We start from the raw sequence: 27,625 nt of genomic DNA on the forward strand, positions 1-27,625 counted from the left end.
GTTTTAAATACAATTTATGTTTATTGTTACAGTTGACACAAATATATGTTTGTAGATAGATAGATAGATAGATGTGTCTATGCTTTAAAGGTCGGTCTATGTGAATGTGTGGATATAAATAGATATGAATAAGTAATTGCAATTTTGCATGTCTAAGGCAGTCAGTGTACACATGTAGTTCCTAGTATATATATATACTCACACGCACAATTATATATACATATGTGTATGTGTGTGGGGGGTGTCAGTGTGCATATGTGTATATATATATATATATGTATATACATATATATATATATATATATATATATATGTGTGTGTGTGTGCGTGTGTGTGAGTATGTGTGTGTAGCTGAAGCACTTTAAACAAATAAACTATAATTTTGCAACTCTCCAAAAAGCTTTGACTTCCTTGTTTGTGTAGAAACAAGGTATTGGATGCAGATACCACAGACATTGCTGAGACCACACAGACGACGACGCGCCTTTTGGTCAGGAGCACGGCGGCGGCAAGCAAATTCAAAACAGATTTTATATATATATATATATGTATATATATATATATATATATATGTGTGTGTATATATATAATCCTAAATAAATAACCTTGGATTACAAAACAAAAGTATTATAATCCCAAAAAGTACACATTCCTAAATGAACTTTGAAGAAAACACCTTTTTGAAGCTAACCTCTCCATAATAAACATGTAAGATAAAAAAAATTGCATAACTGGCACGTGTGTACTATGATCCTATACACATAGAGGTTCTGGTGACATTTACAAACCACTCAGCCACTGGCCTTGTGGTTCATGATGGTATCAAAACCCCTCAGTTTCATAATCTAGCATATTACAGGTACCTCATTATTTATCCCTACATGCATACATACATACATGCAGGTGTCTGTCCATCCACATATATTTATCTATATGGGTTTGCACATTCTTAAGTGTCTCCAAGCCCACAATCCTGCCTGATTTATACACGCCCTCAGAATTAGCACCACTAAGCCCTGGTCTGCAAGCGTGTTGAGACCTTGACAAGAGGTAGAAAGGTGCTGAAGAAATGCTGAAATACAATCAAATATATATAATAACAGTGCCAGCGAGAGTGAATCAATAGTTAGGGGTAAGTAGAGGCTTTATAGGAAATTGATTGTTGATTTGTTTCTATTACCAAATATAGATGTATACATTTATGTTTGTGCATCCTGCTCTCTTTCTCCAGTAGGAAGAGCTCGTCAGCTGTGAAGCAGGTGACTCCACAGTGCAGCACCCAAGTCCTCCTCACTTCCCTTGCAGTTCATTGCTCAGAGTGACAACTGAAAGCAATCCTCAACAATGATGTACTGTTCTTCTTTCCTGCTTTGGGCCACTATCAAATGCAATTAGGCAGATCTTCTTTGGAGGCGATATATGTGGCTCAGTACACTACAGCCACATCAGGGAGATGTAGACTTCGAATTGTGAAGCCACAACTATGTGTCCACTGAACAACATAACATGGTACCCCTAAGATTACACGGTGCTGGTTTAATAAACTGTCTCAAATGTTAGTGTGTTTGTAGCTGTCTGTCCCGTTCTAGTGGCTTACTCCTGAGTACCAATGCATTTGTAAGTATATTAACAAAGCTTAGAATACCTCTCTGCCTGCATATTTGTGTGCGGGGGTCAAGATATCTGTTGTTTAGATGTCGGTGTATTGTGTGTGAATGTAATATAAGTATATGGCTGGGTTAATGTGCCAACCTACCTGTATGGATTTCTATATACGTCTTTTGTACGTGTATTTTGTATGAGTAATTGTGTGTATGCCTGAGCACTGTTTTTAAATGCATACTCAACTTTGTTCCTACGTGGGTTGTAAATATGTATATGTATTTATTTAGCGCACTTTTATCTAGCGCGAACTCGACCCGAGGGTACTGGAGAGCACCAGTTACACTGCACAAGGACACATTCATTAATTTTTTGGGCACAGGGAGATTAAGTGATTTGCCCAGAATCACAGAATTCACCTACTTATGTTTTGTGCGTATATATTTGTAAGTCTTTGTCCTGTGGACATAAGTATTTTCCCCTGCCTTTAGCCACCTGGAATGCTTGACTGTATATGTAAGGATCTGTGTTTGTGTATTTTTATTTGTGGTTTTCTCCGACTGTGCCTATATATGGGTGTTTGAGTGATAGGCGTGTATCTGTGTTATGTATCTGGGTGAGTGTGTTGCTTTGTTTGACTCCGTTTATTTGTAGATTTGATCTATCTGCATAGCTAGTTTTGTATCTGAATAGCTGTGCCTGTTGTTGTTCAACCCTGCCTCTTGGTTTTAGATATACCTCGCTTTACGTAGCTTTTTTTATCCTTCTGCTTTAGGTACGTGCACATCAGTATTTTTGAGTAAGTGCTGTCAGTTTCAGTGGAAGTATTGCGTCCTCTTATGTTGGTAGGTGTAATCTGTACTTAGCTGCAGCATTTTATTCGTGGGTGGTGCTGTCTGGTGCCCACTCCCAGCGCACGCGGTTGTTGATCTACCTATGGACCTGTCTCTGCCTGTATGTTTGTCATTGTGATTTTACGAGTATCAAACACAGCGTCCGGCGAGCGCTCCAATGTCTCCCCGCCTTGTGCTGCCGCACAGCTGCAGATTCGTCCAGTGTGGGCGATACTGACAGCGGCCATGGGGTGTCACTGTGCATCCACCGCATCAGAGAGCAGGGCAGAGGGACCGGAGGGGAGCCCGAGCAGCGACACGTGCCGGGCTTGAAAGGACACCGACCTCTGACCCCCGCAGGACGGAGTCCACAGAAGGGGTCAGCGGCTTCTGGAGAGAATGGGGGAGAGGGAATGCAGGGGCGGGGAGGGGAGGCTGCTGGGAGGATGATAGATCTGTCAGCGTTATAAAGATTGCCACCTCTCTCGGATGAACCAACCCGCCACGAGCGGTGTCCGTGATGCTTCTGTGATTGTTGAGCGTCTTCGAGAGATGCACTGCAAGGAAAAACTCCCCATTCATTCCTATGGGCCAAAAGGCCCATAGGAATGAATGGGGAGCATTCCTTTTTTGCGATTAGCAATTTGCTACTCGCAAATAATATAGAGATTTGAAGGGTGCCAGGGGTGTCCAAAGGACACCCTGTAGCACCCCTTAAATGCACATTTGAACAGGTGTTGCGCTTGTGTGTGTGTAACATGCAAAAGAAAAAAATGCACTTAAGTGCTTTTTACACTATTTTCGCAATTTACCACCAAGTCAGACTTGGTGGTAAATTGCGACCAAATATTGCAATTTCGCAATTTCTAATTGGTTGATGAATTGCATTTAAGGAATCTCTATTAGAGATTCCTTAAATCCAATTCCTCGCAAATATGCGATTTCGGTAATAGCGATTTTTGCATTTGGGATGATGAATCCCAAATGCAAAAATCGCACTCGCAAAGGGCCAGATTCTCAGAATCTGGCCCTTTGCGAGCGCAAATCAGCTTGATGAATCAGGCTGTAGGTGTTTTCCTGAGCAAGAAGTCAAACCATGGCTTGGGTTTGCGTTCCAGGTCACCACACTGTCTACAGATATTCACGGGGATATATTTATGCACCAAATACAGGCAGGTATGGTCTATAGCTATGTACCACTAAGCTGTTGTGTCGATCCAAGGATTTCGCTAGGGTTGCACCTGTGCACCCTAATCACCAGCTTCACTCTGGTTTTCTCCCAAAAATACCACTAGTCAATGGTTTTTGATCCGTGATATGCAGGTACTTTTTTGCCCAACACCTCTTTCATCAAGTTCATTGATCTTTGAAATGCAGGTACTTTTTTGCCCAACACCTCTTTCATCAAGTTCAAAATCATTTTTAACCCTGGGCGTAGTTCGCGAAGTAGCGCTACGCGAAGTGCACTTCGCACTACGCGAACTTCACGTAGCACTACGCGAGCTGCGTAGTAGCATGTTCGCACTGTGCAAGATGCATTTTCAATGATTGCACAGTGCGAACAAGCATCCGACACTGTGCAATAATTGAAAACGGCATCTTGCACAGTGTGAGCTGTAGTTTTCTGCCGCTCGAGTAGATTTTTACTCGAGCGGCAGCTTTCTCAACGCAACCTGGTAGTTTCTCATCACGAGCGGTCGCGAGCATGCACGACCACTCGCAATGAGAAACCTGACCTCCCCGCGTTGAGAGTCTCGCCGGGATGTCATTTTGCTTGCTCGCGGTCGCGAACATGACGTTGAGGACCGCGAACAAGCAAAAAATGACCGCTGCACTACGCTACGCTGTGCTACGCGTGTTCACTCTGCTACGTGCAGCTCGCGTAGTGCGAAGTTGCGCAAACTTCGCAAACTACACGAGCGTAGCGTAGTGCTTCGCCCAGGGTTAATCATTTTGAGACCTTCCAAACTTTTCAACAAGGTCTGGTTGTGCCTTGCGACTCAGTGATCCAACTAGCCTATTGAAATGCATGGTTAAAGTACAGAAGCCCTACTGATCAAAAACAAGTCCTATTCGATAACGGTCTCATTTAGGAAACGCCTCATGAATAAAAAAAACAGAGCAACACTTGGTATGATGAAATCTTCCAGTGACCCTTCTACTCTTTGATAAACAAAGATCCTTGGGGCCAAGAAGGAACCCACTTACCTGGCTCGTCACCATAGAAGGCATGTATAGGGACATAATACCTAAAAGTTGTAGAGCCACAAGCTTGATTGGGGTTGTTTATTGTTGTTTCACTATATCCCTGGGCCTAGGCCTAGGACTCATGCATTGATTTGAAGGTGTACTCTATACAGTGCATGGGGGAGGACCGTGTCTGTTGGTTTCAGACAGTGTGGTCTCGCACGCGGTTAAAAGCTGTATGTAATCGCACTTTGAAATGACAGGACAGGATCCATCTAGGATCTAAGCCACTTGATTGTTTCCCTCCAAGGGTATATGTGTTACTTCAAAATCTCTCTCTTGTCTCTTTTTATTGATAACTGTTAAACATGTAAACATCTATGGTTTTCCCTGTGACGACTGTTTACTTTCAATTTAATCAATTCTTTATCATTATTTCTATATTTATCTCATTTACGAAAAAGTATATATGAAATGATTGTTTAATTACTATTGTTCATTGAGAGATATATGTATATACAATGGAGTACATGTCCTGTTTCTTTCCTTGTGTATTTAACTTTTGACATGTAAAATTACAGGCTGGATGCACCAAATATTTTTAGATAATTTGTACTAATAAAAGTATTTTTTACTTTGTTCTTCGGTGACTACTTAGCCTTTTTTAGCATCATGTTGCAATTATGCTATATAATGCAAATTAGAAGATGAATTGCAGAGGGATTTGTTATTTCCAATTTTATTTTCCCCTCCCAAGGAATAGGTATAAGTAGCAGGGGGTCCTTATTCATGCACTGGTGTAATCACACTTTATGCCATGATTTACTCGGTGCCACTGGCTGTAATCTCCCTCCATGGGTCATTCTGTGTCGGTCTCAGGATCTCATAATACCAACCTTTAAAGGAAGCTCTTTAAACGTTGCTTTGGGGGCTTGCCTGTCTGAGTGTAAAATGGCTGATGTAGGTAGCATCAGTGCTGTACCAGAGTACCTGCTTGTTTCTGAGAAGTGCCGGTACTCTCCAATAAAAAGTATAGCATTTCTCTTGAGAAACGACGGTACTCTTTGTCTCTCAAAATAAAAAAGTGCTGGTACTCAGTATCGGACAGTACCAGACCACTTAGAGCACTGGGTAGCATGCAATCTATTCCACACCCCCTAAAAACCCCAAGATCATATAAAACGCAATGCAGAGTACTATGGACACAGTCAGGTGAAGTGCTGAGCACAGGTGTGTTTGTGATATTGCTATGCACATACTTGTTCTAGACTTTAAAACGATGTTTTCAGCTATATCCGATCTCTTCTTCCCCCCAGGGGCGTTCTTTTCGCCTTCACTGTCAGCCTCTGGCCTTCTCCTACCCCCTTTATTCCAGGAACCCTCTAGCCCCCTCCGCAGTACTCCACTTCTCCACAGCTCACGATGCGGCCTTGTCTTAAGTGCTTGCTGAATACTATGAGACGTTGTTTGCAAGGGCTCCCAGAAGCTCAGTCGGTGCTTAATTTGTAAAAAATTAAGTGGCAGGGCCCAAGGTATTACGCACAGGTCCACTGCAGCTGACACAACCTACATGCCACTTTAAATTGCAGGTTTAAGTCAATGTTGTATCATTTTTCAAGATATATTAAATGGTAAAATGCCCCACTAATGAAGTTTGCTTAAAAATACACATACAGCAAACGCATGCATGCTGTGGTTTCACATAAACGTGCCGGTGTTGACAAATAAATGCAGGTGCTGAGCACTGGCACAAATTAAGCACGGAGTTCAGGTATATAACCCATATTTCGCCTGGTCAGATCTTCTTCCCACCTTGGCAGCTCCGCGCCCAGTCTTCCTGCCCTGTGCCTCCTCACCCCCTCCAGACCCTGCCCTGCCCTCTCCCCATCCTCTGAACCGCTCGCCTGCCTCAGTCTGCTGCCTTGGCCTCTCCTTGCGCAGCGGTCGATTCCCAGACAGACTCGGCCTTTTCTGTGCTCTCTCCCTTTCCAGCTCGCCGATTTCCCTGAGTAAGTAAGTTTGTATGGATGCGGGCAGCCCAGGTCCAAGCATGGATGGAGGGGGCGGGGAGCGGGAGAAAGCCACCGAGGGAGGGAGGCTGGAGCGGAGCGGCGAGGATCAATGCACAGAGTGTGAAGTGAATTAATGTGAGGCTCAGGGGCTCGCTGACAGGCAGAACGTGGGGACTGCACAGCTCTACCGGGGCCGAGCCCCTAGCGGCTGCAACAGCTGCCAATACCCAGACCGCCTAATCTGTGTGTCCAGGGGACGAGGGGGCAGGCCAGCAGCACAGAGGGGCGAGGGAGGGAACAGGGGCAGAGGAGGCAAGCAGGCCGAAGGACAAGAGAGGCAGGAAGGACCGGAGAAAAGGCGATGCTGTCAGGGAAGAGGCCGCGGAGGGCGGGGTTATAGGAGACGAGGATAGGGAAAGGTGGGGATGGGATGGGAAGATGGGCGAGCGACAGAGAACGAGAGATGGGTCGAGAGGTAACAGAAGATGGGAAAGAAGGGCGGAGAATGTGTGGCAAGACAGAAAACAGGAGAAGCGGCGCAGGAATGGTTAGAGGAAACAGTGGGTAGAGGAGAGAGAATGTGTGGGGGGAGGTCCAGGGCACAAGTCCTATAAAAAGAAGTGGGGGGGCTGACCAAGTAAGACAATATGCAAATGACCTCATGACGTCACGACGTAGCACTATAAAAGAAATAGTGCTATTTAAATTATTTGAGTAAAATACGAGGACAGACTAACACATCTGACAGTCTTAGAGTGTCTGCTTTTATAAACAAGGACAGAACAAAGGCCTCTCTTAAGTACCTGTGAAGGGAAGGCAAACTGTGTGCCTTTGTTTCTCTCTGTTGGCATTTACTTTTAAATGTAAGGTTCCAGGCGGCCACCAGTCAGCATATACAAACAAAAGGAGGCCGGATGGCCACTTAACTTCGGCCCTGTTGGAGGAGAAAAAAGGCTCCCTCGCCGCCTGCTCGTTGCTGCTGGGAATGGAAAGCAGGCAACGTGCAGGTGCTGCTGAATGTGTCCTGGTGTTTGAAAATGACACCGGGACAAGTTCCGCATATTTTTGTGGGGCCCAACTTCTTGGCAGGGGGGACAGGGTCCACCCTGTGAAAAGAGTGGGGGTACACCGCGTACCTGTGTGTCCCCCGGACTCGAGCCCTGGGAGGGCAATAGCATGGAAGAAAGACCAGATGTGGTGATGCGGCTGGGGCGAGAGAAGATAGTGAGTGGAGACATACACAGAAGAATCACCAGGGACCATGAGAAAGACTGCCAAGGAGAATCAGTGCAAGCAACTCATTTCCCCATGTGCAGACCCATCTAGGGGGTGGGCTGAGGTACTGAGGTACATACAAAGCCTGGCTCAGAGCCGTATAGTCCTATCAAAGCAACAACATACCTAGATTTACAATTAAAGACAATTGGAGGACGATGGATATGTGTTTCTTGTTGGTTATTATGCTCCTTCCTGGCATATTAAGCGCGCAGGCACTTTTCCAAGATCACAGAGGTCACGGGGAACAGGTAGAAGGAAACAGAAGCTGCTGACACAAGTTCCTTCATTGTCCAGTGCTCGTATCTCTGCAAGGGAAGTATAATGGTGCAGTTTTAGCAGACGGCTGTTGGCACTGGGCAAAATGATCCCCTTGGGTGCATCAGAGATAGTAATGCGCTAAGTAAAATGTGAATGTGAATGAACGTTGACAGGTGAATGTATACGACTACATACCTTTATAAGGACCAATACAGGAAAAATAGGAGGGATTTGTAGAGCTGTTAAAATGTAGGTGTGCTCTCAGGAGATGTAAGTGAACTGTAAATGCAATAACTAAGTGAAGATGAATCATCTCGGTTCTAAAAGTACTGTATTTCAGATTAATATGAATAATCTATTGAAAGGTATGTATTTTATAACTGTCTCTTAAAATGATGGTATATGTAGGAAGATATGTTGCTCGGTGGGGCAAACACTCCGTCTACCTTGCAAACGTAGCTCTTAGTTAGACAAACGCTGTTTTTCTAGACTGCCCACATACCCCTCAGCAGCACAGGGCCGAGTCGGAAGGCTACTACAGAGAATGCGTGTTAAGTGTCACCAGTAACAACCCAATATTTAAATCCACCAAAAAATCAGCAAAGTCATTTTTGTGAGGAAAAGGCCAGGTTTTCTTTCAGATCTGGAGAAAGGCTGATCCAAATGAACATCATATACCGATCCCTCATGCTATGATTTGAATTCTATTTGCTCTGCCTTCAGCCCACAATTAAATACTGTGAACCAACTATTGAAACAATTGGAATATGTGAGATTTGTTCAGCTTCTTCTGAAGTGTATGCTAAGGTCTCCGCCTTATTGGTGGTTATCTGCGCAATATCTTCCAAATTCATCTTTCCTTAGGGTTGGTGCTAACTGTGGGGGGTAGACACAAACTGAATAAATCTTATACAAGTCCATCAGTTGTACTCTTAGATAACAAGAGTGCAACTGATGGACTTGTATAAGGTTGGAAATAGACACATTAATGTTGCCAAGTTTGCCAGTTCTTTGTAATCATATTCATGAGAGGAGGTACTCTGTTGGAAATGTGCCCTTTCTAGAGGGTCTCCCCAGAATTTAGCCATTTCATGCGAAACCCATTTATTGTTCGTCATAGGACTTTGTGCCCTTTATCCATGAAAATCAACTGCAGGTGACCTACCATTTAAACATGGAAAAATAAGCATACACATGATTGGCACCTTTACTTTACTTATATTGGCATAGTATATAATACAACAGGCAACCAGGGCCTGTAAATGAAATGCTACCAGTGGGCTTTATCACTCATAGTGCCATCCACTGAAGTAGCACAGCATTGTAGCCTAAACGAACAGTTTAAACTGCCATTTCGACTGGGCAAAATAAACCTTTTGCCAGGCCTAAACCTTCCTTTTGAATCCATATTAGTCACCCCTAAAGTAGGCTTAAGAGCTCATAGGGCAGGGTGCAAGGCATTTAAAAAGTAGGACATGTATTTTTAATGTTTTACATGTCCAGGCAGTGAAAAATCAGCAAAGTCATTTTAAACTGAGGGAAGGCTGGCCTCCCATAGACTAACATTGGTTTACCCTATTACCTTTAACCCCTTGCACGCTGATGACGAGCTGGGCTCGTCATGAGGTAGCCTCCTTGCACGCTGATGACGAGCCCAGCTCGTCACGTAAAGTGCGCTTTTGAAAATCTCAGCGTACGGGCGGAATTCCGCCGGCACGCATGCGGTTAATAGGGTCTAAATTAATTTAAGGTGAAGCTAGAGAAATACTTAAAAGACTACGGAGAATATGCCACAGTGGCACTTCACACGAAAGTGGTGTGGACAGCCCATAGGGCCCAAGTACACATACTGCAAAACAGTTGGCCAGGGGGCTGTGTGGCCAGCAAGGGCTGAAGCTAGACTCTGCTGACGCCTGTACCTCTCCACACTCCTCCTCCACCTCCTTCGGCATTCTTCGGATGGACTTCACCTGGCAACTGTGTGTACTTTGAGGAGGAAACTTGTAAAAAGCAGCAAACCTTTCAGGAAGAAAAGGTGACACAGACTGCAGACTGCCTGCAATTACTTGGTTTCTTTCCTTTCTCTGGAAAATAAAAGATTCTTGCATAAAGCCATTTGGGTGTATGATATCTATTACAAGTGGTGTTAAGTGATTTTTTTCTATTCAAGTATTGCTGAATTGTTTTCTGGCTGTTTGTCCCTTTTTTATTTTGAATTCTTTGATGTGGCTGCATAGTTACATATATTTTAGTTTTCATACAGATTGGGGTGTATGGGGTTGAAAGTTTCTAAACTTTAATTTCTGGACATACACCTGTATATGTACATATATATGTGTGCGTGTGTGTGTATATATATATATATATATATATATATATATATATATATATATATATATTGCTATAAGCTCCGGGGTTCCGCACATGGGCAGGGATAATAAACTGCTTATGACTATTGATGAGTATCCCCTGGTAGAGAACAGTTAGTTCCCCTGGAGACATAGTTCAAAAAGGTGGGAGGGAACAGGCATTTTCACAATCAGACGCAGTAACTTCCTTTGGATCCAGGTTAATGTTTAAGACTATTGACTGGTCTTCGGGCCCAAAAATACTAAATTGGACCATTGTGTCACAATTTTCTAATGCCCCAGGGTTCTCGATCTTCAGGGGCTGGTATCTCGAAATGGACATTATGAGGTAAAATATTTTGGTGGACCTCAGGTTCAGTAGATTAGCTGTAAAGAGTAAGGTCAAAAAATTATTTCTTCACTATAACACTTTGACTTGGATGCTCATTCTGTGGCTGCAGGGTCAAAGGCAATTCAAAGACCGAAAGGTCTCAAAGAAGCGCAAATTAGGACCTGGGGAGAGCAACGTGTCTCTTGGGCGCTCTCTCAACCCAAATAGGAGGGTGTTCCATCCCAGGTCTACAGCAAGTTGTGGGGGCGGCTGAGGCAGAGGGTGAAGGTTACAGTGTGCAGTAAAGCTTTCATATTGGGATGAGCAAGAGACCTGCCACCAGCCAGGGTTTCTTAATTCTCTTGGTCATCAATTACTCACCAGCGAGGTTACAGTCTGTGGTGATAACAAAAAGTTATTAATCTATCTAGTGGATACACTATCTGACTGTAGAGTCATCACCTTTGAATATCTCAGGCATGAAACTGGATCTGGAAACCTGTGAAATAGCTCTCCAATGCCAGCAGGGGGCGCCGACTCCCAGTCACAGTCCGTATTGGCCGTGTAATGATGTCATGAGAGGTACAAAGTTCCCTGCTAGGCACCCTGATGTCAAGTATACTCTGTTTTTTCTGTATCTTGTGAGGCAGGTCAAGAAGAATGATATCAGAGTGCAACAACTAACTTGATATCTTATGAAATGATGGTAGAGTTTCTTCAGAATGGCAAGGTAGAAGGATTGGTGAGAAATCTGCAGGTAGATAGAGTAACCACCAGAAAGATCATACTGTACCTAACTGACTTTTCTCTTGATTGATATTTCTACCTGCAGGTTTCTCACCTTTAAACAGAGTTCCCAGGCATCACATACCCTAAAAGGAGGTTCTCAAGAAAATCGCACAAGGAAATTCTGCAGGACAAAATGGGCAAGTGTCCATCCCTCCTCACTTAATTGTCCAAACAGTAATATTTGACAAAGGTGTGGCAGGAAGATCGAGACCCTGCTTTGCATGTCAGCCACCGATACTCCCATGGCTAAAGCCACCACAGACAACTTTGCTCTGGTAGAGTGATCCAGAACACTCTCACACAGTCCCTTCCTCATGAGAGCATAACAGATTTTGATACACAAGATAATCCAGTGAGAGTATGTTCTTTTGTGGACTGCTTTTTCTTTCTTGTTTCCTGTGTAAACAACAAAGAGCCGGTCATCAGATCTGATGTCTAGTGTGTGACTGATGTAGAAATTCACAGGGCATCTGGGATTCAACCTGTGCAGTCTCACATCCTTATTTGTAGGGTGAGGAGGTAGGTAAAAAGGTTGGCAAGATGAGAGACTGTCCCAGGAGAAAAGAAGACACGACCTCATGTAGAAAAGGAGCTTTAGTTCTGAGAACCTTCTTGCCTGGTAAGAAGCACATAAAAGGAGAGCACCCACTTAAAGCTCGCTAACTCGGCGAGCAGAAGGTATGACAGCGAAAAACAACGTTTTCAACACAAGAAGCCTCACTTTGCAATTACATACGGTCTTAAAATGAGCCTCAATCAATCATGCTACTCACCCGTGAGGGTCTCAAGGTGCTAGTGGGGGGGGGGGGGGGGGCAGCTCCGGTTCAGTTGAAGAGCCAGGTTTTGAGGTTCTTCCTGAAGGTGTGCAGGGTAGGGGAGCATCTGATGTTGACCGGGAGCTCGTTCCAGGCCTTGGCTGCCACGTAGGAGAAAGCTCTTCCGCCTGCCTTGTTTCAGGTGATGCGTGGGGTTTGTGCCAGGGCAAGGTCGGCGGAGCGGACGTTCCTTTTTGGTACGTGGAAGGAGACTCTTTCTAGGAGGTATTTGGGTCCGATGTTGTGGAGGATTTGTAGGTGTGGGTGAGTAATTTGAAGGTTACTCACTTCTTGACAGGGAGCCAATGGAGGTCTCGTAGGTGTTGGGTCATGTGTTTGTGCTGTGGGGTTCCGAGGACGAGTCTGGCCACAGCGTTCTGGATGATTTGGAGCTTGTGCAGGAGAGTTTTGTTGATTTCGGCGTAAAGCCTGCATCAAGAATGACAAAACAAGAATAAATCCCACTGTGGCGTGATAAATGGTGTGGGCAGATACATTTTTGCCAATCTTTCTAAAAATGTAAGCACCGCTGGGACTGGAACTGGGAGGGTTGGTCTGGAGACACAGAAAGGCTCACAAGGCTACCATGCCAGATCCCGTTTGACCATGGCTACTGCGCAGCTCCATTGAGCTAAAGATAGCCCAACTGCAGTGTATCACCCAAAGATGCTTTCAGATTTTCTACACCATTTTCTGTACACTAGGACATAAACTTGTTACACCTCCCTGAATAGACCAACTTAGTCTAGGAGCGATGAGCTGACAGGATCACACTGACCATCTTTGGTGGTGCTGGAAAGAACTCAGATGGTCCCACTCAATCTGCATGCACGAAGGTGCAGACTTTGGCGATTGGGGTAAAGAGGTTGCCTGTCTCCCCCCATTGGGGCAGCTGATCCACCTTGCGCAAAAGACAAACAGGGGGACACATGAAGAGGTACAGTAGTTCTGTGTGCCACAGTCTTTTCAGCCAGTCTGGGGCAATTAGGATGGTTTTTACCTAGTCCTGGCACATTTTCCTCAGAACACGTGGAATCAATGATATGGAAGGAAATATAAAGTGAAGCAGAAAGCCCACTTCAACTGAAATTGTCCCACATGGCTCCCTGCGACAGGCAGTGGAGGACACCGTACTCATGGGTGGAAAAAGGTCCCTCTGAGGTGTGTCACGCTGGGTTAAGGGATCTCAACCCACCTCAGGTTGAAGACGCACTTGTGATCTGCTAGATGCCGTTGATAGAAGCTGTGGGCCCTGATGTTCAGAGACCTGGCCAGGTGGTTGGCAACCATCCACAACCCCTACTGGTGCATCCACAACCAGAACTGCACTGCTTTCCAACAGAGAAGATGAGACCCCACTCCAAAGTTCTCTGATCTCCACATCCTCTAGATGTGAAACCCACCTGAATAAAAAAGCATCCGTCACCACCGTAGCCATTGCCATGGGGGAACAAAAAGACCTGACTCATGAATGGGAGCACACCAGCTCAACTCCACTGCAGTGTTCCTGGAGATAACTATGGAGTCTGTCAGATCTCCCTGGTGTTGGAACCACTGCCTGCGGAGGCACCACTGGAGAGCACTCATCTGCCAGTATGTATGAGCGACCAGAAAGATGCAGTAGGGCAACAGAAACCGAGCAGTCAAGGAACCATCAGGATGAGAATTCGAGCTCCCATCCGAAATACCTGGATCAGGTCGCAAATGTCTTGGATCTTCTGTAGAGATGAGAACTACTGCCCCTATGAACAGGGCGTGCTGGGAGGGCCATCACGTGAGACTTTGGTGCATTTACATAAAATCCCAAGTTGAGCACTAGGTATGTTGACATTTGTATGTGGGGTGACACCATCTGCAGTGAGACAGCTTTGAGGAGCTAGTCGTCCAGGTATGGGAATGGAGCAATTCTCTACCTCCTGAGATGAGCCGCTACCACTACGAAATTCAAAATGAAGAACCACAAATTGGTAGTGAGTGGAACCCACCACAAACCGCACGTACTTCCTATGTCACTTCAAGATCAGCATGTGATAGAATGAGTCCTATAGTTTGGGTGACATCTTTCATTCTTCTGCACACAGCGCCATCAAAACCTGAGTCGGGGCAGCAAATTTAACTTTTCCTCATGCAGGTACCAGTTCAAGAACCTGAGGTCTACGATCAGATGAAGACCACCACATTTCTTTAGAAGCAGAAAGTATCCTCAACAGCAATGTCCGATTTCTTGCACTGGCATCAACTCCACTGCTCCTTCTGTAAAAGGATTCCCACCTCCTGATGCAGGATCCAAAGATAGTCCTGGGAAGGGTGGGATGTGAGGGTCGGTGGTAAATTAGGATGCTGGAGAAAGGGTGGGGCATACCCTTTTTCTATAATCTGTAGACCCAATATTAAGAAGTAATGGTCTGTGAGGCCTGTAAAAGTAGAGACACCCTTCCTCCCACTGGAATCATGCTCCTTCACAGCTGAACCACTGCTGCTTCCCAAGAGGTGCAGGGGAAGAGGAAGTGGCAGATGAGAAGGAGGGAGAGGGCTGAAGCTGCCAACCATGTCCTTTACTGCAACACTACATTGGCAACCAAACTGTTTTTTATTGCTGCAGACTAGCCAAGAAGGACTGACACTGCTGCTTCTGGAAGCCTCTGCCGAAGGCTTTGGATCTGTAAAAAGAGAGAAAACTATATAAAGACGATTATAAGCCAAGAGATGTTGCTTTGGCTCTATCCTCTTTAAAGCACCCCAGTGCATTATCTGCCCTTTGACCAAAAAGTCTTTAACCATCAAAAGGCATGTCCATAAGGGTGTATTTGGATATTTGAAGTGAATCTAGTTGAATAAAGCCACACAGGAGGTGCGAGGGAAGAGGACGTGTAGGAGGAGGGGGTGGAGGTGGGAGAGGGCTGAAACTGTCGACTGTAACCTTTACCCTACCTCTTTATTGCTGCACATAGGGTTTTTAGTTGCTGCTGACGAACAAAGAAGGGATGACTTTGCTTTTGCTAGAAGAATCTGCCGAAGGCCTTGTATCTGTGGAAAAGGTGAAACCTTCAAAAGAAGATTGTAAGCCAAGTGATTTTGCTGTGGCTTTGTCCTCTCATAGGGCACTCCGGTGCAGCATCTTCCTTTTGACCAAAAAATATTTTGCCATGAAAAGGCAGGTCTATAATGGTATTTGGGACATCTGAAGAGAATCCAGTCAAATGAAGACAGGCATGCAACCTGAGAGCTCTGGATGAATTCATTGTTCTGGCTATGCTGTCAGCTGTATTCAGGCCAGCCTTGATAATATGGTCTGATGCCTCCTGTTCATCCCAAATGACCTCTGTAAAAATGTCCCCTGAGGTGTTCATTAAGGTGAGTGACCACAGGTTCACCATATCTCAGAGGGAATGGGTACAACTCCCCAATGCATTATAGCATTTAAGGTGTGTAAGGCTAGGCCATCTGAAAAGGCCTTCTTTACTGCGCCTTCAAGATTTTTAGTTTCCCAATCTGGAGGGTAGGTTGGGAAGGCGCATGGATTAATCCTTGTGGTGAAGGAGGCTTGGACCACCAAACTCTCTGAAGAAGGGGTTATGGATAGCAATGAAGGTTATCTCTGGCCAGGTATGCAGCATCAAGCTGTGGTCCGGTGTACTGTTGGGCAGAAAGATGGTTTTACCATGTGTCTTTGATTGTTACGATGAAGGCCTCATTAAAAGGAAAAAAAGGCTCTTTCGAAACTCATACTGATTGTAGCACATCTGTTAATATGTTTGCTATATAGTTATCCCATTGACAGCAGATGGAGTTCTAATTCAGCATCTTTCTTGAGAACCGTGTGGAAAACTGCTATCTCAAATAGAACTGAACAGGTGGTCTGGCTCAACATCTATATCTGGAGATATGTACATTCCACATGCATCTAGAAGGGAGATTAAATCTGAAGCCGAGCCCGTGTTATCTGCATCTCCTTGGCCATCCTGAGACTACTCATCAGAATTGGAAGTGAAGAAGTTATGGACAGCCTCTTGATAGTGCCCTTTCTTGAGAATATATTGATACGGTTGCCTTGATTTGGATCTCTTTATAGTTTGCAAGAAATCTTGGACAGCTGGCAGGGGAAGTGGCGCTAACAACAAAGTCAGTGACAACGTTGATGACTGCACTGTGGTCGGAGACCAAAGCAGTATCTTTGCTGTCTTTGGAGCGGGGCTCAAAGATTGAGGTTCTGCTGCAGGAACAACGGGAGATGGCACCAGGTGGAACCCTATGTCTACCTTCTCTAAAGCCATATGACAGGGACATGTGGCTTGGGAGAAAAGGCAACTCATAAAGTCCTGTGCTGGCAAAAGTTGCTCCGGAGGGGAAAGAAGCTCTCCAGGACAGATTCACCATAACCTGCATGAAGAAGGCTAGATCTGAACCCAACGTCTGAAAACCCAGATACATCGGAGTCGGCACTGACATTTATGATAGAGGTGGAGGAGATGAAGGTGGAGGAGGCACCAAGGCTTTCGATGTTTCGAGATAGGTGGGTAGTGGGATCAAATCTCCATCAGATCAGCCACCAGGGAAGATGGAGTTGAGGATGACTTACATTTAGATTTTTATTATCTTGGAGAAGAGGAGTGCTTCTACTTCCTGTGATTTCTCCTAGCTTTTCTCCCTGGAAGACTCAGAAGAAGGCAAAGAGCGAGAAGGCGACTTCAATCTCACCCTGGCCTGGATCTAGACATTGCACTTTGGCAATCCTTACAATTCCATTTAGAGTGAGCTATGAAAAGCTTGACTCTACGTGTGTTGATGGCCTTAGACTTCACCTGGAGGCAGAGGGTACATGACAATGTTATACCTCAAACTGAGGTGGCAAAGACAGTATTCATGCGGATCTGTGATGGACATTTGTTCATCACACTGATTACAGTGCTTGAAACCTGCTCTTTTTGTTGGGACAGTTTCCATAAACTGCACCAAAAACAAGGTTTTGAGAGTGAAAATTTCTACTCACACAAGGTGAAGTGAAGTTCCGGGCCCACGTCGAAAGGTGTGGAAAAAACGGAACTGACATCAGGGTGCCAGACAGGACACTCTGTACCTCAGATGACATCACTGCAGCACCAGTCCTGTCTTGACTCAGAGTCAGCACCCCTGCTGATGCTGGAGAGCTATTTTAGAAATGTCCAGATCCAGTATCAAGCCTGGGATATTCAAAGGTGATGACTCTGCAGTTACAAGTATCCATCGGAAGATATAAAATACTTTGGGGCAGATTTACAAGCCTCTTGCGCTGCTTTTGCGTCACTTTTCCTATGTTAAAAGTGACGCAAAAGTGGCACAAGGGGCTTGTAAATCTGCCCCATAGAATGATCCTCAATCAGGCAAAATTATCTGGTTGGTGGGATGTTAGAAGTATCATCCATGTGGTTTCCACGAGATTAAAGACTACAGCTTGAGTCGGGAAACTCAAAAAAGCTGCAGCAAAAGCACTGGACTTTTGTCATCACACCCCTTAAAAACTAGGCACACATCTCAATGGCAGTGTTTGAAGGGTGATGATAAGAGTCTACTGGATATTAACAACTATGCATATTTACCAATCCATAAAGTCATTAAATACGCATATAAGCGCATATTTATATTAGTGTGTTATTGCACAAACATAAGCACGTACAAATGTATCACCAAAATGCAAACATACATAAGGGTAGTAAGCCTCATATTTGTACATGCCTGGAAATACACTCATACATTTCTTCATACACATGTATATGTACAGATGAGATACATAAACTCTAGATCTGACCTACCGACTGACTGTTCTTCAATACAAGAGGAAACAGATCATTTGAGCCAGATTCTTTTCAAATGAAGTATACAAAAAAGGGAAGGATGGCATGCTTGAATTAATCTCAGCCACTGGTAATTACTCAGCCGCATTTCAGTCCATCTTTATTTTGCCCACCATGCCACCTCATTTTGTACCCAGTCATATGCAAATCTGTCTTGACCCTTCTCCATTGCAAGCAGTCCAGTACGAACTGCCAGGCCAGGTTCTCCCTGAATCAGAACACAAGCAACCCAGGACCTGTTTCACCCTTATTAGGGCTCATTAGTTGGGTATAGCTTGGTTCCAGTGGCACTGCGGGCACAGGACCCACGTCTGAGCATACCCATCTGCCTTAGAGAGTCACACTGAAGGATACAAGAAGTGATGGATGGGATGCTTGAATTAATCTCAGCCACTGGTAATTACTCAGGCCGCATCCCGGTCCAGTGTAATTGTGCATACCTTGCACCCAAGTTAGTGGTGACTGTAGTTACACACACAGCAAGCTAAATACTAGTAAAGTCAGAAACCGAGGCCGCACAAGCACACTTCCCGGCTCTGAGACCGGCCGCCCATGAAAGACAGTTACTTGCTCTTACAGAACTAGAGACCGAATATACATACTGAAGCCGAGGGTCTCCCTCTCCCAACTTGGCCACAAATCAGCAACAACAGCACCTTTGACTGGGGGCTTACTGTTCTACTCCAGACAAGTAAACACTCTCCCTTTTACTCAAAATGACACTATACTTTCTCCTCCGTTTAAAACAATTTAACCACTTCACCGTTTTTGCAGTCTACTACGGATCGACTGATAAGAATCCATTTCGATCATATTAGCTGTTGTGAGTGAGCACTTGCCTGGCCCGACCTTGCTCTTGTTTTGCAGTTTCCATCTTGAGAGGCCATGCACGCGGGAGAAGGGTGGGGGAGGGGAGGTGGCCTGGCTCTTTAAGGGACTCCTTTCAGAGCTGGTCCAGCGAGTTATTGATTCACGCTCTGGTAACGAATATTAGATTGTGTAGAGCTGGAAATGGTTGCAGAGCGGGCCGACTGCTTGGGAAGCCCGGCTCCTTCTTGTAAAGCAGCTCCCCGAAGAGGGCTTGGGTTAGACAAGCTTTCCTCGGCGTCAGTTAAATGCGCCTGGGCAGGAGCGGGGCGATGGGTAGATCCAGGCTATGGTCTGGGTGGGCGCAGGGGCTGCCTTGAAGGGATAGTACAGTGGTTAGAGTAAGCACAGGGCTTCAGACCAGAGATGGGCGGGCCTGCAGAAAAACGGAGCGAGTTCCCGGAACGCCGGCGTCTTTGAAAGGCTAGACAGGATGGTGAGCATTGCATGTCAGCGACATGAAGAGATTGGCGTGCCATGCCATTGATTCTGCCCCAGACATGAGCGTCTTCCACGAGCACTGGCTTGCTATAAAATCTTAATATGTGCCCACAGTCCCACTGCTGGCCATTCAGGCCCAAATAACATTTCCGATCGTAGTGTCATACAAGGAACGAGAGACGCTTGCAAACAGCACCTTTAAACAGCTGCAAGATGCTCGAGACGTCACTCACTTTCACAGATGAGCATGCGTGCCTAGAGGCGATTACTGAATAACAGCAAGTACATATTGCTCCTTTTCTGCTCCAAAGAGTACTGTCATTTGCTAGTTCCATCCAATTGTTTTACGTCAAGAGCAGGATGTTAAAAAGGAAGAAAGGACTGGAGAACTGTGCTCTTGATGACGAGAAGTTATAAGGAAACTTTACATATATCCTATGTAAACACACCTCCCCCACCCTCCAATCTTACGCAGGGCACTGCCACACAGACACAAGAATACAGAAGGCTCAGAGGACCCAAACAATATACACGTAGTATTTTCGATATGGTAGGGTCCTCTTGAGATTTTGCCTTCCCTTGTTCATAAAACAACGGTGCAAATATTATAAACGATTTAACCTGACTCAGCAGCAAATGAATGGCTGTCCCATCTTCTACCATTCAGCCGTGTGTTTCTTGGCCATTTCTTCCAATGAGGCTCCGATAAACTCGGAATTTATGCTTACAGCCTTCTACCTTGGTGTCCACACCCTGAGGATCCCAATTCAACAAGGTATTTTTGCCACCTTAAACGATAGCTTGACTCCTGGATCCTTCAATGTAGTGTACCTGCAAATAATAAGGTGACCCTCTTAAAACAAAAGAATGTTGCATAGGTTTACTTTACTCTATTCTTTGTGGTCACACATATATGTAGTTTCCTTAATTGGCTTCGGAAGGCACTGGGGTGACACAGCCGGCGATAGCAAGTTCAACCACGTTCTCCAGAACTCCTGCAGATCGCCAAATCCCACTTGCAATTCTGCACAGCAGGTGCTGGATTTAGAGGATGAAGGGCCCATCTGACAAAAAGGACCTCCTACTAACACCCCTAAATTACAATGTGGGTCCGGAAGTAAGGCAAGTAACCGGATGGCTGAGAGCGGCCCCTAAACAACTGGCCGTCCTCTCACCAAGGAGACCGCGATGGCGGGCTGAAGTGGCTAAACCTTACCACCTGTGGCATGCAGTGCCAGGTGTGGGGGGACGCCTGGCAGCACGCAGCAATAACGAGACCTGCACATAGATGGCTCATTCGGCAAGGTAGTCACGTGCAACCCCAGCCCCTTTATTTATCCACTCCGGCCGAGCCCGGCCACGAGGGGTGCAAAAGGATACAAATTGAGGGGAAAGAACGGGTGGCTCTCTACATCCATCCCATCTTTTAATCAAGAACACCCAATCAAACAAAATACTCAATAACCTTAACTCATAAAGTCTCTCAGTTTCAGTTTCCGGGTCGGCACAGGATTTGGGGGGTGGTAGGTATTGCTGACTTCTTGGCATTGCACCTGGTACCTGTTCACCACCTGGACCTCCACCTGAGGCTTCGCTGGAAGGCGTCGACTAGGACCCTCAGGACGGATCACCTGGCATCCTGCTTTCATGTGTCTCCATGGCTGCCAACAGGGGGGAGAGCGACATGCTCCAGCCGCCTGCCATGAAGGGAGGGTATTCTTCGTCCTCCACACCTCTTCCTTCACATCTCTGGGAGTTCTCGGGGGCAGTGTAAGCCTCACCACCGTATGCCGGCCGCATCTGGCTTTGATCACGATTCCATCAACCTGTACAACCGTCCATACATCTGGCTCATAGGGAGTGCAGAACTTCCACCCCGGGTGGCGATCCTTGATCACTATTTGGGCACTCACCTGCAGGGTTGGGGTCCATGCATGCCGATCTTTGGTGACCTTTTCATTTATTGTCTGCTGCATCTGCTACCCATTTCCATATCCAGGCTTGGTGGCACCCACTCCGCGTCCTCAGGAATGACATCCCACGGTGGCCGTGTGAACAGTAGGGTTGCCGGGCACACCCCGTGGTGGATTGTGCAGTCTGTCGGTATGCCCGGAAGAATTGGTCAAGACACACTTCGGCATCCTGATGCTGGTCAACCCCTATCCTGAGAGCTCAATTAAATGTCCTCACAAACCTCTCTACCTCCCTGTTGGCGTGTGGCGATTGGGCAGTGATCCTTTGGTGCCTGGCTGCTTTCTGTGCCACAAAGTCCTGAAACTATTACCCTTGGAAGGGGGGCCCATTGTCCGACTTCCCTTCCTCCATCAGATCGAGCAACGTGAAGGTCTTCTCCAGCGCGGGCTGCACATGAACAAACGCGGTGGAGGGTACCAGCAGGACCATGGGAAACTTGGAGAACAAGTCCATGACTACCAGATTGTTTCGATTGTGAGGAAACCTCCTGAAGTCAATGCTGACTTTCGCCCATGGGGTGAGGCACAGTTCTTGGGTCAGCACGGGTTCAGGGTCTTTGTCAGTGATTATGCAGGGGTGGCTGTGTCTGAGTTCCTCATACACAAGTTCACCCATGCCTTGAAACCAGACCTTTGCTCAGAGCCATGCTTTGGTCTTGGCTACCCCTCGGTGTCCTTGATGGGCGAGTGTGACCATCCGACTCTGGAGGTTTTAGGGAATGATGATTCTCTGCCCTCGAAATACCAGGCAGTTCATGTTGTACTCTCCAAAGCTGGTGATGCAGGGTCTGCTTAGTTGGCCACCATTGACTTGGTTCTGTCGAGGAACCGGTGCCATTGCCCCCGGGCCAGGATTTCCTTCACCTTCCGGAGGGTGTTAGCAGCTAGGTATGAACCTCCTGCAGTACGTAGCCATTCCTAGGAAACTGCGCACTACCGATGGATTTTGTGGTAATGGGGCTCAATGGATTGCTTCCACTTTCTTGGGGTCGACTTTGAGTCCATCTCGGGAGAACACATAGCCAAAGAAATCAATTGAGTTCTGATAGAACGAACATTTGTTTCAGTGAAGGGTGAGGCCACAGTCCGACAGGCGTTGTAAGGTGGCTCGCAGCCAAACTTGATGCTGTTCAAGGCTCTGAGAGTGTATGGGGATATTGTCACTCTGTATCATGCCTACCAGACCCGAGAGGGTTTCTTTGATGGCGTTCTGAAACACCTTCACCACTGAAGAGATGCCGAAACTGAGCCAGGTGTATTGCCGGAGGCCTACGTGCATGGCGAACGTCCTGATGTAACGACTTTCTGGCATTGGCTCAACCTGGTGATGTCTCGAGTTTAGATCTTGTTTTGAAAACCATTGTGCGCCGTTGAGGTCTGCTATGATGTCGTCCATGGTAAGGGTCACACGTCTTTCATTCCGGATGGCTTGGTTAGGGAGCCTCATATCCACACAGAGCCCGATGGCTCCTGGCTTCGTGGGTTTTGGCGCAACGACCAGTGTAGATACCCATGGGGTAGGACCTGATCCCTTCTCAATGACTCCTTGGCTTTCAAGTTCTTGCAGTTCTTGCTCTACCAGTGGGCGGAGACGAAACAGAACACGTCGATGTCTGAGTGCCGTCAGCTTGATGGCTTTGCCAATGTGCAGAGCAACTTGGTGATCTTTCAGCTTTCCCAGACCTTGGAACAGTTGAGGGAAGTCATTCAACATGTCTTCCACATGTGTCACAGAGTTGTTTCGTGAAGAACACCAGCTATAAGTCCTCTGCGGTGTGTCATCCGAACAGCGTGCCTATCTGGCCTTCGGTGACGTGGAATTTGGTCTTGAGAGTGTGGTCAGAGCTCATGACATCAACTTCAATAGTGCTCATGAGCAGGAGAGGCTTGGTACCCCGTATGTGTAGATTGTTGCCAGGCTAGGGGTGAGTGGTGGACGAGGAACTAGCTTCTCACGTTAACTGACACTCCAGTGTTGATTAGGGTTTGAATCGGGAAGTCATTGAAGTGTACCATGCACATGGGACGTTTCTTGCGACCAGAGCGTCTGGCAAAAGAGATTATGAAAATGTTGTCATAATCGTCCTCGAAGTGGGCGGTGGCTCCTTGCTAGGGCTGAACCTTTGCGTCGAGAGGGTCTTTCCAGTGTCGGATGATGTAGGGCCGAGGCATGTCGCTTCGTTGCACCTCCTCTGGGTTGTCCTCCGCCACTGCGACAGTCGCTTGCGTCGTGATTGATTTTGCCACATGTGGAGCATGTCTGACCTGGTGCCGGCCACTGGTCCAATGGTTTATGGTTGAAACTTCTATATCCACACTTTTTATGTTGCCTCCCCAGTGAAGTCCGCAGCTGTGCCGGCCCCGGGCATCATTGTACCACGTCCACTGTCGCTGCCTTGATTGGGGTAGTCCCCAGGGCTGAGGGAGCAGAGGTATTACGAAATCTAGCGGCTCCAATTTCTTCTGCCCAACTGTTGGAGAGCTCATTCGAGCGTGGGAGGATCAGTATTTTATCCAGGGACATTCCCGGTTGACGAAGTATTTGGCGTTGAAGTGTAACTGACTTGCATGCCTGTACAATTTGCGCAGGGATCTCCTCTCATTGATCAATGTTCATGCACGTGCGTGCAAGCTTCCACAATCTGGAATAGAACATGCCTACTGACTCTGCATCCATCTGCTTAGTTTGATGCAGTTAAAACACTCGTAGTTGGGATTAATCTGGGGGTCAAAATCCCTCTTGTGGGTAACAATTGCAGGGTCATAGTCATCATCCTCCCCGGTGTTCAGCAGAGTCTCAAAAAGTTTGTAGAGCTCATCACCCCTGAAGTGCATCAGCAAAGAGCGCTACACGGCCCGTTGATCTCTCTCGTGCTGCGTGAGTAATGGTTGAGGTGCCCAAGTCAAAGCTTCCACCGCGGCGCAGCCGTTGCAGGATCAGCTAGCTGGCTGCAGGGGGGCAGCGGAGTGACAGAGGTGTGTAAATATGGTACGGTCGGTACCTAGGTGGGCTGAGGTTGCTGAGGAGGTAGTGGGTCCCCCATTGGCACGGTGGTAAAGGCTGTGGAATGCTCTTGGGAGAGGAGACAGTGGAGGTTCACTCTTGTAGTGTCTTGTTGACAAGGGTGCTCTCTCGTGATGATGCTTGAACACTGTGGGTGTGATGGGGCGGCTGAGTCTGTGAGGATGGCAGCCCTAGTGCTGCTAGGCTAATTCACACTCACTGTGGTGCTACCTCCCCTGTCTTAATGCAGGCCTGCAGCCACGTCTCCTTCTCGCCTAGGCAGTGGTGGGCATACTCAGGGATGGAAGGAGGGAGGCAGCGTGTGCAGCCAGTTTGCATGTGCCTGCCACCGAATAAATCACTTCTCACCTGTTATGCCAGATGTGGGCGCTGAGTTACTGAGATGCCGCCTGTGACTGTGCTCGCAGGCGTAAAGAGTTGGGGCTGGCCGACTCCGGGAAAACAGGGCTGCAGTGTAGGAAAGCCATTTCCCTGACGAAGCGCACACAGCGCGGGCCGCGACTGGAGTCGGCCGCCACTGTAAGCTGGAGTTCGGAGTCTCTGGAGGTAAACACATGCACCGCCGGGACCGGTTATGGCAGGCGTGGGGGCCATGGACCGCCAGAGAGGTGGAGTCGTCAGGGCAAAGAAAAGCAGAGTCCTGCGCCCTCTCGATGGCCCAGGCCACGGGATAGTGACAATGACTGGGGGTCGAGGCGAGGGGTCCTCTCTCCTCTCGTTGCCAGTGTGGCATGCTGCGCCCGGTGAGGGGGGGACGCCTGGTAGCACGCCGAAATAACAAGACCTGCACACAGATCGCTCATTTGACAAGGTTGTCACGTGCGACCCAAGCCCCTTTATTTATCCCCTCTGGCTGAGCCCAGCCACGAGGGGTGCAAAAAGATACAAATTAAGGGGAGAGGTCGGGTGGCTCTCCACACCACCATAGAACCACTCTGTAAAAATTTGCAATAGCCCGGTATTCTGAAGGGTCAGAGAGCGCAGGGATTCCCTGACAGCAACATCGAGGAGACCGAGTGTGACCTCCCCGCACAGGTGCAGTAGAGAGTCCAGTACCAAATCAGGCAGAGTACAACATGTGAGATGGATACATGGCTGGTGGACGGGGCAGGAGTGTGGGCTTAACTGGACCAAGAACAAAGTCCCCGGGACACCACTTAATTCATAGCGAATCCCTGCAGCGCCACATTGTGAAAATTAAAGGGGGACCCTGGACAAGAGGATATCGCTTTGCTGATGTGATGCCCCTCAAACACACAGCAACTGACCAGATTTTAGTGCAGGGGGCACAATTTAACTCTTTTCCCCCCATGTAGACCTCTCAAGGGCACACAGAGATAACTGAATGGACAGGAACCTACATCTATAAGTAGGGGAGTAGCCAGAAAATGTAAATACCCCCACTTTGAACCAAAGCTCTGATGGCACAAAGCAAGAAAGGCATATGAGCCCGAATCTCCCCAGAAGAGCTCCCTTGATTCTTCTCTCCGAGAATTGATCTATTCATCCTTTCACCCTCCCATCCACCTGCTGATATCCAGCATTTCACCTTTATATTTTATCATCCATCCATTGATTCTTTCATCCATCGTTCAATCTTTCACCATTCAATCCATCCGTTGGCCATTCCACCCATTTATCCATCAGTACAGACATCCATCCATCTTTACATCCATCCATCTACACATCCATCATCTGACTTATCAATCCATCAATAAAGCATTTCACACATCAATTGATCCTTTTGCCCATTCATTCATCCATCCTCTCCAATATCCATTTACTTTGCCGGCCATCCTCTCCAATTGCCATTTACTATGTCAACAATCCATCCTCTAAAATGACCAATTACTCTGCCATCCTTTCACCCACCCATCCATCCTCTTAGATTTCCATTTACTCTGCCATCCATCATCTAAGACCCCTATTTAGTCTGCTATCTTTTCATTCCACCCACCCATCCATCAGCAGATTTCTATTTACTCTGCCATCCACCCATCCTCTCAGATCCCCGTTTACCCTGTCCCAGCCATCCATCCATCCATCAGCAGATTTCTATTCACTTTGCCTTCCATCCATCCATTCTCTCATAGTATAATTTACTCTGTCATCCTTTCGTCTATCGATCTATTTCAGATTTCCATATACTCTGTCATCTTCTCATTCATCCATCTACCCACCATCTCACCCATTCACTCAAGCATCTTTTTACCCACTCATCCTTTCACCCTCTCATCCATCCATCCTTTAACCCTTCAATACTTTCACCCACCCATCCATCCTTTCACCCACCCATCCATCCTTTCACCTACCCATCCATCCTTTCACCCACTCACACTTTCACCCACACATCCATCCTTTTATCCACCTATTCTTTCATCCATTCATCCTTTTATCTACTCAACCATCTATCTTTTCATCCGCCCATCCTTTCACCCACTCCTCTATCATTTCATCCACCCATCCTTTCACCCACCCATCCCATCCATCCATCCTTCCATCAACACATTCCTTTCACTCATTCACCCATCCATCTTTTCACTTACTCATGCATCCAGTGGTCCATTCACCTTTCCCTTTTTCATCAGCCTGTCTTTCTTCTTTTTAACAATAAATATAAGCTTCTATCTGCCAAGATGCAGTTAAAAGGGGCCCATAAAGAACCCTACCCACGCTGTAGCTGGTGAAGAGGGGGTTCACATCGCCTCTACCTATAAGTCACTGTGAATCCACAGCAAAGCGTTTCCTATTTGTGCAAAATATCGGGCTCACGATGCCTGGGCTTTCAGCACCTGTCTAAATACTTTATCTGCGACCTCGAAGACAACCAAGAGGAAACATAAAATGTACAATTCCAAAACACCAAAAAAAGTGGTGATTCAGAAGTGGCCCCAGTTTCCTTATTTAGGGTACACTGACAACAGTCTTCAGCTGGTGAGCAAAACCGAATGAGCGGTCCAAGTGTAGCAGAGGGGACACACCTGACACCATCACAGTGACTAGGGCGGCACCGTAGACTAAGACTGATGGAGTGC

Source organism: Lissotriton helveticus, chromosome 12 (genome assembly GCF_964261635.1).
Source record: "Lissotriton helveticus chromosome 12, aLisHel1.1, whole genome shotgun sequence".
NCBI classification, from domain to species: domain Eukaryota; kingdom Metazoa; phylum Chordata; class Amphibia; order Caudata; family Salamandridae; genus Lissotriton; species Lissotriton helveticus.